Raw genomic sequence first — 15786 nt, 5'->3', positions numbered from 1 at the left:
CTTTCCTTTTATGTATGTACTCTTATCTTTTAGTTATATGGTTATAGAGAAGAGAAGAAGATAGAACAAAATTTAGCCATCCTTTTCTCTCTCTTGTGTCTTCTTTCACTCTCTTGTGTGTGTTTTTGCTTGCAAGGAACTCAAGCTTTCTCTCTCTCTCCCCCGCATTCTCTTTAAGAGACTCTTCTGGATTTCAATACACGCCAATCTTATGGTGCTAGTTGGGAAGGGACTGTCCAATCAATATCTATGGCCACAACATAGGAGCGATTGTTGCAGGGCATCTACGATTGCATATATAGGATCACTGAACATGAAAGAATCCAAAGACCTATGGCATAAATCTAGACATTCAAAGCAAGAATGCCCATAGTGAGCGAAATGGTAACACCTCCTATGAGCCCAGTGGATCCTAATTTTGTAGTTTCACCCAGCTATACCATGGACCAACCAACATCTTCTAACCCACAAGGCGATACAGGGACTTAAGTGCATACTATCATGACCTTCACCTTCTTAGATCCTCCACCAAGCCATTGCTAGTACACTGCCTCATCTAGTGGTAAGCACCACACCACCAACTTTGGCACCTATGACTAACACATTATTACCTTTGAGCCACATGCCCACGGTTACCACGATAGCCACCACCACTTCACACGTGGACCCCCCTGCGCCGCCTGGCATATCCACCAGTATTGCTATTCCTAGAGGAGTTACATCTCATTCTAGTGCACCCATGAAACATCCCTTCCCTAGAGTGAGTGTGCTACCAACTCTTGCTGTGAGACCAACTGGCTTAATGCCCACATGACTAAAATACTTATTGGGGTGCCAGTAGGACACATACCTTATGTAGCACATCCACCCCCACCAGGGTCCTCAGGGCATCCTCAAGCAGTGCCACATTTTGCACCTCCACCTACTCTTATCATTGCTCTTGTTATGCTAGCACCAGGTCTACCCACATACCCAGTTGCTTTTGCATAGGCCCTTGGAAGAGCGATAGTGGAGAGCATAGTGTCTGTTGTGAGAATGGTGGTCGACATAGCCATGGAAAGGCTACCTAGATAGCCAAGCGAACTCATAAATTGACTGGAGATGGTGATCTTAGGAGACATTTAGAGGTATTTGATCAAGTGTGTGGGTACTCGAAGAATGAAATGAGGTTTCCAAGACCAATGCCTTTAGTTTAACATTAGATAGTAAGGCTGGGGATTAGTATAGAACTCTCAAGGTTGAGGATGCTTGCACTTCACTACTCTTAGGAGATTGTTCTTGAAGCAATTTGTGCATCAAGGAGTCTTATGGGTTGTAGCTTCACATATACACAAAGCTGAGAGAGAAGAAGAGGAGTTGATTAGAGATTTCATTAGTCATCTCAAGCATTTGAACTCTCGTTGGCTTCCACATGAATGCTATTTGGATAATCAACTACTTTTGAAAGATTCATCCATGGACTTAAAAATGAAGAGACCTGTAATGGATTAGTCATTAGAGGGATCACTACATGGGATGAAGTTACAACAAATGTCATCCAACCAGATGATAATCTGATGGTCAAGGGAGCCAATGCACCGGATTCTAAATTTGTTGCTTTTGAAGTCACGGGACATAGCACTTCTATAGTTAAACCCCTTGCTAAAGGAAACACTTTAGCAGAGATGAATGAAAGTACTCCAAGAGGGAATGAAGGCCAATAAATATCCAGAAAACGTACATATGTATCCAAGGAGAGAGAGCTTCAATGGTGCTCAATCTGCTGACAAGGGCATTTGACTAATGAGTGCCCAGTCCTAAGGGCACATTATAATGGAAATTTTACTTTTGGTGGATGTTATGGTCATGAGGCTTCACAGTGATGCACGCATTTGCAAACCCTTGCTAATGCTTCCAAACCTGGTTGGCTTTACCAGCTCCATAACACAGCCACAAGCCATAATGCCTACTGTAACATTATTAAAGCTCACCCTAACCCTCCTTGGAACACATCCAATAAGAGATTACCGGGTGAACTTCAACTATCGTGAGGATCTTTCCAATTGCCGAGGTCATAACCCTCGAGGTCTTCAAGCTCTACAACTCCTTTGAGAAATAATTCCACCGCACCTCCCGCGAGCTTTGTCACATCACCGCGTTGCACTACGTGTACTCATCCCTCCTCTCACCCTCACATCACTCACACACACTCACTAGCATGCATTAGAGAGAGAGAGAGAGATTAGCAGGAGCAAGACTCTATTGCACAATGGGAGAGTATATTGTATTATGAGAGAAATTCACTTATATACATGGCCATACGTGTTCACACTCACTTAAACTGTGGTTGGTCGGGCACTTTAGGCTCATCAAAGGCCTAATGCTATTACAATGACTACTCTCATAATATATCCATGAAGTACATCACTTAGGACTTTATCCTAACTTACTACCACATGCTCTTGCAGCAAGAATTACCCATAAGTATTCCTTCAAACCATTACGGGCGCCCGTCCAAGTTGTAGATTTGGACATCATTGCTTCATATCTTGAATGTATGACCTTTTGGTATATCTACCTTGACTCCTTGATATAAGATCATGTTAGTAGCTCTTGTTAACCCTAGAAATGGGTTAACAAACACCTAACCCAATGCTGAGCAAACGACATAACCACCTATTTCAAGGGAGATTTACAATGCAACAAAATTTGTCGTTACTTCCACCACTTTTGGGATCTCAACCTCCACCCCCGAGGATCACACCATTGAATCAGATAGGTTTTGAGGAACCTTTTGAGTGTCCAGGATACGAGGTACTCCACACAGAGCTTTATCCGGACTACTATGTAGTTGATGCAAAAGGTAAAGGCAAACCAGTATACCAACTAACCATGGTAGGAAGAGGTTGAGACATCAACAACTCTACTACCAAGAGAATGCCTCTTCAATGCTATCATTGTCAGGGACCACACCGAGTCTCTAAGTGTTTCATTAGAAACTAATCAATCACCCCAATTTCATTTTACAGCATGCCACCTGTTGTGCTGCAACCTATAATCATTATGGCATAGATTATTGGATCAAAGATTGCCCAATGAAAGTGGTGGTTGAAAATTAGTAGAATGGTCCTACCATCATACCTCTCAACATGATTGAAGTGGGTGGTCAAACTCAAAGATCAATTTTGAGAAATCATAACCCACCTGTGAATGCAATAATGAGACTCATGGCTCAAAACACACCTGTTGTGGAAAAGAAAGTAGAAAACCAGGCTACTTCAGTAGTGGGATCCAAAAAGAAGAGGAGCCATAAAAGAAAGAAATCCATAAAAGGGAGAAACACAAAGAAAATAGAATGAGTGAACTTGGAAAACCTAATGAACCAATCTATATGAATGATATTGATGAGGATTCCGATTCGGTGACACACACGCTACCTCTGAGAAAACTAGAGACACTCAAACAAAAAGTAAGTAGACCAAAAAGGAAAGGATGCAGTCCCTCAAGAAACCAAACAAAGAGAAACTTGGTTTATACCCTAACCCTATAAAAGAATTGGAACGAGTTTATAAGCTTAGGGATATGGTCACACATACATAGGAGGAGTTAGAACCAAGACCAAAACAAGTAAACATCTCTGACACTATTTATCCAAACAACCTAAAGCCTATCATCGTAACCCACAAACCCTTGGGATATACCTAGTGTCATCCTTGAGGTCAGTGAGAACTCACCTATCCCAAGCATGAATTCTCAACACATACATCGGAGGAGTTAGAACCAAGACTAAAACAAGTAAACATCTCTGACACTATTTATCCAAACAACCTAAAGCCTATCGTTGTAACCCACAAACCCTTGGATATACCTAGTGTCATCCTTGAGGTCAGTGAGAACTCACCTATCCCAAGCATGAATTCTCAACTCTTTAGGAGAATGTTTGAGTATGAGAACCCTGAACCCATTCAAGAGGTGGAAATTCCAATATCACCAGCACTCTCATATGGTAGAGAGGTGACGAGTACTTCCTTGAACAATCCTAAATGTTGGAGTTCATGGCTTTGGAAATAAAGACCATGATGACTAGCACTTTTGTGGAGATCCCAAGCTCTTTAGAGCATTGAAAGATCTTTTAAATGGAGAACTCCTATAGGACTACCACCATTTGTAGAAACCCACAAGACTCAACCCTACTATCAAATTTCACCGACTCAAGTTATAGAAGATCCAAGAATCCAAGTAGAGGATGAGTACGCCAAATCAATGGTAAAAATTCCATGAAATAAATTGGGTCAATACTTTGAAGGTAATGAATCTAACGTATTACTACTAGTCATTGCCAAAGTAATGGGAGTCCTTGATGGTGGTGCAGGAGTTAGTATAATCACCAAAAAATGCTAGAAAAAAATGGTCAAAAACCCCGGCTTGAAGTCTCAAACATTGTGGTTAAAATCGATGATGGTATTGTTACCAAACTAATGGGAATGTTACGTAACCTTAAGATCAAGGTGTTGAAACATTGGGTGAGGCATATATTCATCATGATGGACTTTTCCAAGCAACCTTATTCTTATGAAATGATCTTAGGGAGACCATTTATGCGTGAAGCTAAAATGGTCCATGATTGGTCCAAAAACCATGTCTACCTACAATTTGATGACTTAATCCTTAGAGTAGACCTGGTGATTGGTCACGTACATCCAATGGGTAGTGGTGGACTATTCGACTAGAGATTTGATACTACCATCTATTCGACCCCTTTGCAATACTGATGTACTTGTAGAGAAGAGACCAATGTAGGGAAGGACCCACCCTATAAAGATGCTAAAAAACAAGCTATTGAGCTTGAAGATGATCTAAACTGGATATACATGATGGCTAGGATCTACATGGGTTACACCTGATGGTGAGGAGCTCCCTAAGGTTGTGCCCCTCTACGAATGATGCATGCTGTACCTTTTAATGTCGAGGGGATTGGTTATTAGTGAACTTGAGACCACATGGGATGACTCAAGCCCAAGCACCGATAGTGGTGAGGAGTCTGAAACAGAGACTGAAAGTGACACATGGGATGACTCAAGCCTAAGACCAATAGTGGTGAGGAGTTTGAAACAGAGACTGAAAGCAACACCAACTCCTTAGTTACCACAAGAAAAATAGAGCTAACAACATCAAAAGAAACTGCAGGGAGTAGCTCTGAATCTCATACGGATTTCCAATATGAAGAAACAGAGACTGAAAGCAACACCAACTCCTTAGCTACCACAAGAAAAATAGAGCTAACGACATCAAAAGAAACTGCAGGGAGTAGCTCTGAATCTCATACGGATTTCCAATATGAAGAAAGGGATGAAGTTCCTCAAAATACCAAGGAGCATCTCCAAAGATGGTGGAGATGTAAACGTTATGTAACAACTCATCATAGAAGGCTGGAAGAGAGAACAACTACCGCCCAATGGCTCCAGTACTACATGGGGTAGTAGACTTACATTGAAAGTTTATAGAGACAATTAGGGAGAGGAGTTACAAAAGGTCAAGTATTGTAGGCCACCCCCCAATTGATATATAATTAAGGTGAAAGTCTATGATGAACCAAAATTTAGTCGCTCAGCCCACAAGGAAACAAAATCATGAACTCACACAGAAGGAACGAGAGGCTAAGGCTGCAAGTGATGTAAAACTGATAAAGGAAAGGACAATGAGCGTGATTTATGTCCAACACCTGAGAATTACAAGCCATGCACCATAGGGGAATGCAAGTTAGTGTTTGATAATGCTAAATGTAACCCTACAAAAGAGAGTGGATGAGTCTATGATGGGCCTACAGAGGTCAAGGAAGTAGACTTAGCTGAATTCGGAGAAGATCCCAAGCCTATGTACATAGCTAGGGACTTAAGTAAGGCCGAGGGGGCTAAACATATAGCTCTCCTCAAGGAGTATAGGGATTGCTTTGCGTGGACTTATCATGACATGAAGGGAGTGCCTAGTAGTGTTGTACAACACACCATCCCAATGGTACCAAATGTTAGACCAGTTCAGCAATGACTCTATCCAATGAATCCTAAATATGCCAAAATTTTGAATAAAGAAATTAACAAGCTTATTGAATACGAATTCATTTATGAGATTGAACACTCAGAGTGGGTTTCACTTATTGTGGTTGTGCCCAAGAAAAACTTAGAGTGTGCATGGATCTCAAGAGGGTGAGTGCTGCCACTCAACAGGGATCACTACCCCTTGCCTTATTCTAAACATGTGCTAGAGCAAGTTGCAGGCAAGGACACTTATAGCTTTTTAGATCATTACTCAAGCTTTTTTATAATAATAAGATTTCCATTGCACCTGAGAACCAAGATAAAACATCATTTATTGAAGAAGGTGGAGTGTATGCTTATCGTTTTATGCAATTTGGCCTAAACAATGCACCAGCCACATTGCCAAGGCTGATGAGCACTACCTTTAAGGACTTCTTAAGAGAGTTTGTTAAAGCTTTCTTAGATGACTTATGCGTTCATTCATCCTGGAAAGAACATTTAGCATGCTTAAGAAAGATATTTGAAAGGTGTAAGCTTTATTGCATATCATTGAACCCTTTCAAATGCCAAATTTGGGTCAAGCATGGAATGATCTTGGGACATATAGTGTCCAAAAATGGTATTTCTATAGATGAGGAAAAAATGAAAGTCATTTTAGACTTACCGCTGGCCCACAAACTACAAGGGGATCCAAAAATTTATGGGCCATGTTGGCTACTATCGACGGTTCATATTATTCTATGCTAAGATAGCTAGAACTTTGTATAAGCTTCTCATTATATTTGAGTGGATAGAAGAATGCCAGCAAGCCTATGACATGTTAAAGCAAGCTTTGGCTCTAGCGCTCCCATACTACGAGTGCCAAAATAGGATGTTATCTTCCATGTGCATATTGATGCTTCTAACTTTGCAATTGGATGTGTCCTAGCCTAGCGAGGTGATTATAAATTGGACTACCCTATTAGTTTTGCAAGCCGTCAATTAAATGAGGCTGAAACTAATTATACCACCATAGAGTGTGAGGGTTTAGGAATGGTATATGCTGTTAAGAAATTTAGACATTACCTTATTGCTAATAAATTTATTGTTTATGTTGATCATCAAGCTCTCTTATACCTTGTTAAACAAACCATGCTCCACAAGGAGAATCACAAGGCGGTTATTAATTTTTCTTGAATTTGATTTTACCATAGTTGTGAGACCTGACAAAAAACATGTCATGGTAGGTCATCTATCAAGCCTACTTAGTGGTGAAGCACCAATCAGCATTGCAATTCGAAGGATTGGAATTAAGTGATTCATTGGCCAAGCCAATGAATGATTGCGTCAAGTGTTGGCATAACTGTTTCATTCGGGCATGATAGCATCAAGCCTGAATGTAAGCTGAACCACCTTGTAGGCAATGCGGCAGGTCCATAGAGGTGTAACTTATGCTCCCAATCTCTTCTCTCGGTGCCTCTACCACCGTGGTGAGAATAATGCACAACATCTTATCTCTGCCAACTTGTCTTGTTCACTTATGTGGGTAGTAAGGTGTCAACTTTTTGTGCAACATAAGGAATTCTTTGAGCAAGAACTGCACTACTTTGTTTATAAAATGTGTACTATGATCGCTCACTATTTCTAGTGGTGGGCACAAAACCAATAATCATGTTCTCATAAAGGAACTTGGTGGTAGTTCTCGTGCTAACTTTCCACGTAGCTTTGGTCTCATCCCACTTATCATTGATGGTGACTATAGTGAAGTGCACATGGGTTTCCTTAGTGGTTGCAACGGCTAATGGGACCCATGAAATCTAATCCCCATTTTTTAATGGTGCTCTAAAATTATGGGGGTTAAGGGTATGCGATCCTTCTCTTGGACCTTAGCAAAACCTTTGGCATTCATGCAACATTTGATAAATTTTGTTGGAGTTTTGTTGCATCTCCATAGAGTGTAGGCCACCATCATAGTTCACCTTGGAGAACCTTGTGGGCTATCATGTCCTTGGGAAAGTGTCCTTCGCCTATGATAGAATGATCTTGTTTAAGGACTGTGACAAAGTCATCATCATGAATGCATTTCCTCATGATGCCCTCTCGACCCTTCTTGTAAAGTATTCATGTTATCAATTGATTCCTAATGACATGCATGGCTCTAGCCTAAGAAGCCATCCAAGAAGCTGTAAGCATCTTTGTTGTGACTTGCTCTAATATATGTATGTAAGGCAAAGGATAATGATCACGAACCAAGGTACACATGCTCTAATCTTTCCATTCTCCTTTGTGATGTAACCTTTTTGAGGTATGCATGCTCTAAGATTTTCATTCTTCTTAGAACGTCTTCTTGGAAATGATCATTATTTTGGTGTGCTTGATCTTATACACAAATTCCATGTTGGAGCTTGTCACTTGAGCTCTTTAACCACTTGTCCATACTTGGGATTTGTTTAATGGTTTTGTGCCTCCACAATGAGAGGTACACATGCTCTAATATTTCCATCCTCCTTTTTGGTATAACCTTTTTGAGGTAAGCATGCTCTAAGCTTTCCATTCTTCTTAGAAACATCTTCTTGGAAACATCTTCTTGGAAACGATCACTACTTTGGTGTGCTCAATCTTATACGCAAATCTCATGCTAGAGCTTGTTAAGATCTTTAACCACTTGACCATACTTGGGATTCACTTAATGGTTTTGTGCCTTCATAGTGAGAGGGATGGAATTCCCTTCGTGTGTCGGTGTACTTCCAGGTGAAAACATTTTGGAATTCTTTGAGCAAAGCTACCAACTCTCCTTTTTCCTTTAGGGTGAGGTCTTTGGCAATGAATAATGGCTTAGGTTCTTCACCTGGGCCAGCAAGGTTTACTTCTTTGACCTTGGTAGGGCCATCATAAGAGGTATGAATATTGGCTTAGGTGTCCGGTGGACTCATCTCTTCACGTCTTGCTAGTGGGCTCACGATTTTTAAATAAATAAATAAAAAGCTCACGGATTTTGATTTTTATGAATTAGACATACTTGGGCACGGATTTCGAGTAGTGCATATGGGCTCCAGGGTGAGACATGTAAGAAAGAGGTTGATATAGCATGAAGACAGAGAGAGGCTACATAGCATCATATGGCTTCTCCATTATAATATAGCACACATGCACCATAAATGGTTCTCATCTTCATGAAGCATAATGAAATATGTTTTCATTTAGAAGTTTCCTACGAAAAAAGGAAAAATGATGATATATTGTCATGTATCGATAACATCATCTGTGTTCTACACCTTACATGAGAAGCATAATGCACCTCTTTCAAATTCATGTAAGCGACATGAACGATATCTTGAAAGACAATCGAATACTGATAAAACAGAGGTAGGAGGCATACACATAATTATTTACGGAAGGGGGTGCATATGATTGAGATGGTACATGGGTATGGAAGGTGGGCATCTAGATGGTGGTGTTATGTGGGGGGTGCATATGATTGAGATGGTACATGGGTATGGAAGGTGGGGTGGTGTTATGTGGGCGTGAGTTAGGGGGGGGGATAGGTGAGGTATGATGTAGCAATGTTTCCTTTAGCACCGTTAGGGTAGAAGGCACCGGGGTAAAATTCACTTCCGGTACCATAAACAATGCCAAGTATTTGAGCCGGTGCACGCGAGTAAGAGACGGAGAATCGATCAGCAGCGAGCACGTTTTGGGTGGTTCGGTTTCCACTCGGGAACCACAACCCCTTCATCCACAACGCCTGTCCGCCCGAGTTTATTCCTGAGCCTCGATATCCTGTTTGTGAAGTCGGCCACCGTGTACCCATCAACCTTCACATCCTTCCTGCGATATAAGTATGTCCTGATTACTGCATCTTGTCCGGATTCCACCCCTAGTAGCCCCGCCACCAGCTGCCACATTAAGTAAATTAATAAAGCTTTTCCTATGCCCATGTGGCCATAAACTTCTACATTATGTTTATAATTTATTAAAAAACAATTGGCTCGAATTAGAAAGAACCACACACACCCACACGTGCCACCCCTTGTAGAGGGGTCCTCGAACCCATGTGGCCACAAGCTGCCACCTTATGTTTCACAAAAATAAGCACGAGATATATATGGGTATTCACTCAATGGATGATAGCAAATGTTATGCTTGTCTTTAAGGATTGGGCCAATGAGGATATGGAGAGGCAATGGAAGAACTCCTACTAGCTACTCAGGAAATAATGTGGGCAGCAAAGGTAAAGTGTTTAACTTGACCAATATATGGACAACGGGGTGTAAGATGTGTTCTTGAATTTGCAACAAGGTTTCACATAGTTGAAGTATTTTGGATTTAATATCAATACAATAGTTGCTTCCCAAAAGTAACTTCTTAGAGTGAGCTCTTGTAACTATTGGCTTTTATCTACCAAGTCTTAATTCCTTTAAATTTGAAAAGAACCCTTGTGTTTTCAATATCTAATCACAAAATTCAAATAAAGTAGTCTTAAAATAATTTAAAAATATTATTGGCAAGCTGGCTCTGTAGATGGTCCTCCTTCATGCAAGCCTTGGTCTCTTTGGCATGCTATAGAAAGAAAGGCTTTAGTGGTAGTTTAGATTCAAGTCTAATCATGGGGCATTTCTCTTCAATGTGTCCTTTGAAGCCTTTTCATTTATAAAATTAGAAATTGAACAACCATAGTTATGGAATCAAGACATGTAGTGCCACTATGGGCGAGGCAACCATAAACCAGTACATCCTTTCTTTCTTATCAAATAATGAACATGCTTTCCCTTTGATGATGGAAAAGCTATTTTTGTATTCTCTTTAATGATGAAAAGGTAAAGGGTTGTAAAATTACAACTGGCTTATTATTTTGTTAGCCTTACAGAGGATTTTGGTCTTATCAAGGTGGAATATTTAAAAAAAAATTTCACAACATGATGATCCAATATGCCTATATTTTCTACACAAAAAGTGATTTTAAATCTACTTCTTAACAAAACATACGAGATGTTATGCACGCATTTATTGTAATCTAGTAAAAATAAATAGATGCTAAGGAATAAACTTTATTTATTATAAAGACAATAATTTCTTTTAATAATATGTCTAAGCATTGAATAAAACAATCAATCCTTTAGTTTTCACTGACATGGGTAAGACCACTAAACTCATGCATGAATGCATAGTCATGTGTAGCACCACCAAAAAGCACCTAGACATAGTTATTATTGCTTACCCGCTTTGCTGTGTAGCTTTCCAAATAGGGATTGGCACCCACATACCCTGTTAACCCAACATAAGGTATTACATAACTAGCGATTATAAACTTCAAGGCGTCTTCATAAGGATTAAATGGGGGCTCTAGTTGTCTTCCAAATGCTTCATTCATGATTCCTTCCCAGACCCCTTTACTAAGGTTCAATAGTGGTCGTGAAAATCCATCCACGGTCTTCAAAATTGCTCTAGCCAAAGCAAAAAATGCAAACATTAGTGAATAATCTATGGCTTATAGTACACACAAAAGAAGACAATCCACAACAAAGGATAGCCATAACCTCCATCATAAATTCTAAACATATGTTAGGTTTTTTGGAAACCTACTACTTCATTTTGTAAAGTGGGATAACGACCATAAAGATATGCCCACTCCTTATCAAATCCATATGATGATGAAAACTAATGGAGGAGGAGACTTGGCTTTAAATCCATATGATGAAAACTAATGGAGGAGGAGACTTGGCTTTAAATCCATATGATGATGAAGTCAGATGGAGGAGGAGACTTGGCTTTAAATGCATATCAAATCCATATGATGAAAATTGATGGAGGAGGAGACTTGGCTTTAAAATTGACGTGCTTGTGTGTGTGTGTGTGCGTGTGTGTGTGTCTCTCTCTCTCACACACACACACGTGCGCACGTATGCACACATACATACATACATGCACATGGATACACTCACATGCATACGTACACACATATGCATGCACACACACGTCCACAAACATATACATGTACACAAACATACACGTATGCAGACATGTGCGTGTGTGTGCGTGTGCTTGTGTGTATGTGCATGCACATGCACTCATGCATGTATGTGCGTACACACACACACACACACTGTATGGTTTATAGACCAGCTTAGTAAAGAACTTGGGTGAATTGAATAGGTAGATTGTAGAAAATCTAATCAAATGTAATTAGTTGTAGGATGCCCACGATCATTCTAGTTGGGAAGCTCCAAATTGTATCATTTGTTGACTAACCTTAAATTCAGCTCCCACTCTATAGAGAGAGAGAGAGAGAGCGAGAGAGAGAGAGAGAGAGAGAGAGACATTAGAATGTCCTCTTCTAGTAATGTAAAGGATTTATTAGTGTTCCTCTAACCTTACCTTAGATGGCCCACTTCTTGGAAGGCGAACTGGCTGGCGATGCTGCGAGTGAAGTCGTCCAAGTTGGCGCGCTGGACGCCGATGGGACTTGGCCCACCACGGGCGAGCTCAGGAGCGATTAGGTCGAGACCATATCCGAATGCAGACCACAGGAACCACTCGGCCTCCAAAAACTCCAAGTTGAGCGCAAATTCCATGAGGTCCTCGTCCATCGTGCTGACGCTGGTCGCGGGCGTGTACGCCCCCGTGGACCTGCTGTAAAACCGGCACGGGTCGAAAGGATGGCAGCAATCCGTGGCTTCCACAAAACAACCGCCCCCCACCGCCACCACAAGACAGAGCACACACAAATACGCTCCACCATTATAATGCCACATTGCTACCCCCCTCCACACACACACACACACACACACACACACACACACACTCTCTCTCTCTCTCTCTCTCTCTCTCTATATATATATATATATATATATATATATATATATATATATAGCTTTGCCATTAGAAAATCGTGTTATATAAAGCAATGCTAGCACTTCCTTGGGCTTTACTCCTCACATCCCACTCACCCACACTTTTTCCCCTCACTCGGCCATGCCCAATGTGTGTTTCGTTTCATTAGTTCTCCTTTTCACTTTTATCCCTTCTTCAAGTTTGATCTTTTGTATGTCTTCCCTTCCAACAACTTTCTTGTTCCCCCCCCCCTCTCATATTCGTTTCATTTTATACCTTCCCATTGAGTGAAATGCAATGTATACACTTACATTTACAAGAGTGATTGCATGACTTAACAACAAAGGTACACACTCTGAGTTAAGTCGTCATGACCCTTGTGTTAACTTGAAGAACATCCCTTGCTCCTAGAGGGCTAACTCACGAGCTAGCTATCATCTTAAGAACATTAGGATCTCTCGAAATACCACGTTAAGGACAAGCCTTTATCTATCTATAAAAAACATATACTTAATGTATTTTTGCCAATCGATTTGAAACACAAGTCAGTGTAAGAAATTTGAAGTTTTCAACTATTTAGACATCAGGGTTTGACAACACCTCCCTCCATCTAGCTTTAGGAGTTTACAGATTATGGCTTAAAAGGTTTCATGCCTTATGGAATGCTTTTTTATGTATTGAACAACTAAAAATTATATCACTCTTTAATGTTGGTTCTTTCAAATGTGAGAGACACTTCTTTGAGAAATTTCTTTTCTTTTCTTTTCTCTAAAACTAGAGCAATATATTACTTATGTAATCCAAAATCTGTAAAAGTTACCCTTTCATCAAAGTAGGGTCAAGAGAGATATAATGTCGACTTTAATCCCAAGAGTCACATACTTGAGTTGCATAAGGGAGTGGATTAGTCATAGCATCTTTGCACTAAATTAGTGATTTAGCATAGTGCAATTCTTAGGTTCATATCTAAAGAAGCATATGAGGGATGGGATAGTGGAGTCTCCTTAACTTCTTAGATCAAAATTGAAAAGATGCAGGGGAGAAGAGAGCTTGAGCTCTTGCAAGCACACACACACTCACAAAACCCTAAAAGAGAGCACACTATGTGAGAGGCTGAAAATCTTCTTCTTCTTCACACAACACTCAACACACCATATACAAAGATAAGAGTACACAATATGAAAAGGTACTCAACCAAATACATACTAGGCTTCTCTATAGTGTGAACCCAACTAAATGAGCTGGCGCTATAACTATGCCAGCAGTCTCTAGAATGGCTGTCACACACAGCTTGTCATCCCACTGGCCGTATATCACCCATGATCTCACCAACCATGCCAGTGGTGTAAGTGTGGGGCCTATCCCCCAGGCGGGTCATCAGTGTCCACGCCTCACTAGATGAGCTCGATATCTCAACACTCCCCCTCGAGCTCAACTCCATCTCTTGTACACCAAGCGAAGCCCTGAATCTGCGGAGCTTCTTTGTACTACCCAATGCTTTGGTGAAGATGTCAGTGACCTGATCTTGTGTGCTGACATAAACAAGGTCAACGTCTCCTGCCAAACCTTCTCTCTGACAAAATGGTAGTGGACCTCTATATGCTTCGTGCGAGCATGAAAAACTGGATTCCTAGCTAACTGTATACTGCTAATGTTGTCACAGAAAATGACAACTTGTCTATCCACTGATAGACCCAAATCTGCAAGTAGCTTTCTCAACCAAGCTACCTCACATGCTGGCATAGCAGCACCTCTGTACTCGGCCTCTGTTTACTGGATAGAGCAACCGTAGGCTGCTTCTTGTTGCTCCAAGTCACAGCAGCACTCCCCAAAGAAAATATGAAGCCAATAGTAGATCTCCTATCTGAGATACTACCAGCCCAATCAGCATCTGTGTACCCATGTACACATATCTCTGTCCCAGTTTCATAAAATAGTCCACAATGCAAAGTAGACCTCACATACCTCAGTATACATCTCAATGCATCCAAATACGGCTTTCGAGGAACCTGCATAAACTGACTCACCAACCCAACAGCATAGCTCAAATCTAGCCTGGTGATCGTCATGTAGATCAAGTTTCCTACTATGCGCCTATACACAGTAGGATCTTCCAAAATCTCTCCTGAATCTGTACTCAACTTGCCATTCTGATCTAATGGCACTGAGATAGGCTTACAACCTGTCATACCATACTTGGACACAACATGTCCAAGCCATACTGTCTCTGTAGGAATCCAATACTATGTGGTGACCTAATCACCTCAATGCCCAAGAAATATCTGAGCTCCCCCAGATCCTTCATCTCAAACTTCTGTCTAAGCAAGATCTTTACATCAAAGATCTCTGCATCATGGTCCCCCGTAATGATCAGGTCATCTACATAGATAACAACAAGCACAACCCCTCTATCACTGTGTCTCACATACAGCGAGAAATCTGCACTGGCTACATGAAAGCCAATAGTGACAAGATATTCAAAAATCTTGTCAGACCATGCTCTTGGTGCATGTTTTAAGCCATACAAGGCTTTCTTCAACCTACAAACATGCTTGGGGTGACTCATATCCTCATAACCAGGTGGCTGCAACATATACACCTCTTCCTGCAAATCCCCATGCAAGAATGCATTCTTTACATCCACCTGATGTAAAGACCATTGCTTTGACGTAGCCACTACTATCACAACTCTCACTGTTGCCATCTTGGCAACTGGGCTGAAAGTTTTCTCATAATCAATGCCATATGTATGTGCATATCCTTTGGCTACCAGTCTAGCCTTGTACCTGCTTATGCTTCCATCACTGTTATGTTTTACTTTGTACACCCACTTGCATCCAATGGCTTTCTTGCCTTCAGGCAATTGCACTAAATCCCAAGTCTCATTTCCATATAGTGCATCCATCTCCTCATCCATAGCTTTCTCCCAACACACATTTCCAATAGCCTCATCAATGCATGT

The 15786-nt window shown here is 40.9% G+C and overlaps 1 pseudogene across 1 annotated transcript; it reads right to left on the bottom strand.

The window, feature by feature from the left end:
* Positions 1 to 9418: 9418 nt before the first annotated feature.
* On the bottom strand, positions 9419 to 12689 carry LOC147639387 (ferritin-like catalase Nec2; annotated as a pseudogene). Its single transcript, XR_015263490.1, has 3 exons — positions 12369 to 12689; positions 11212 to 11437; positions 9419 to 9889 (listed from the first exon to the last, which is right to left on the bottom strand). The product of XR_015263490.1 is annotated as a ferritin-like catalase Nec2 (transcript).
* Between the last annotated feature and the right edge of the window lie 3097 nt (positions 12690 to 15786).

Source organism: Cibotium barometz, chromosome 4 (assembly GCF_041138505.1).
Source record: "Cibotium barometz isolate CiBa-2024 chromosome 4, ASM4113850v1, whole genome shotgun sequence".
NCBI classification, from domain to species: domain Eukaryota; kingdom Viridiplantae; phylum Streptophyta; class Polypodiopsida; order Cyatheales; family Cibotiaceae; genus Cibotium; species Cibotium barometz.
Note: the sequence above shows the minus strand (reverse complement) of the source record. Positions and strands in the feature narration are given on the sequence as shown.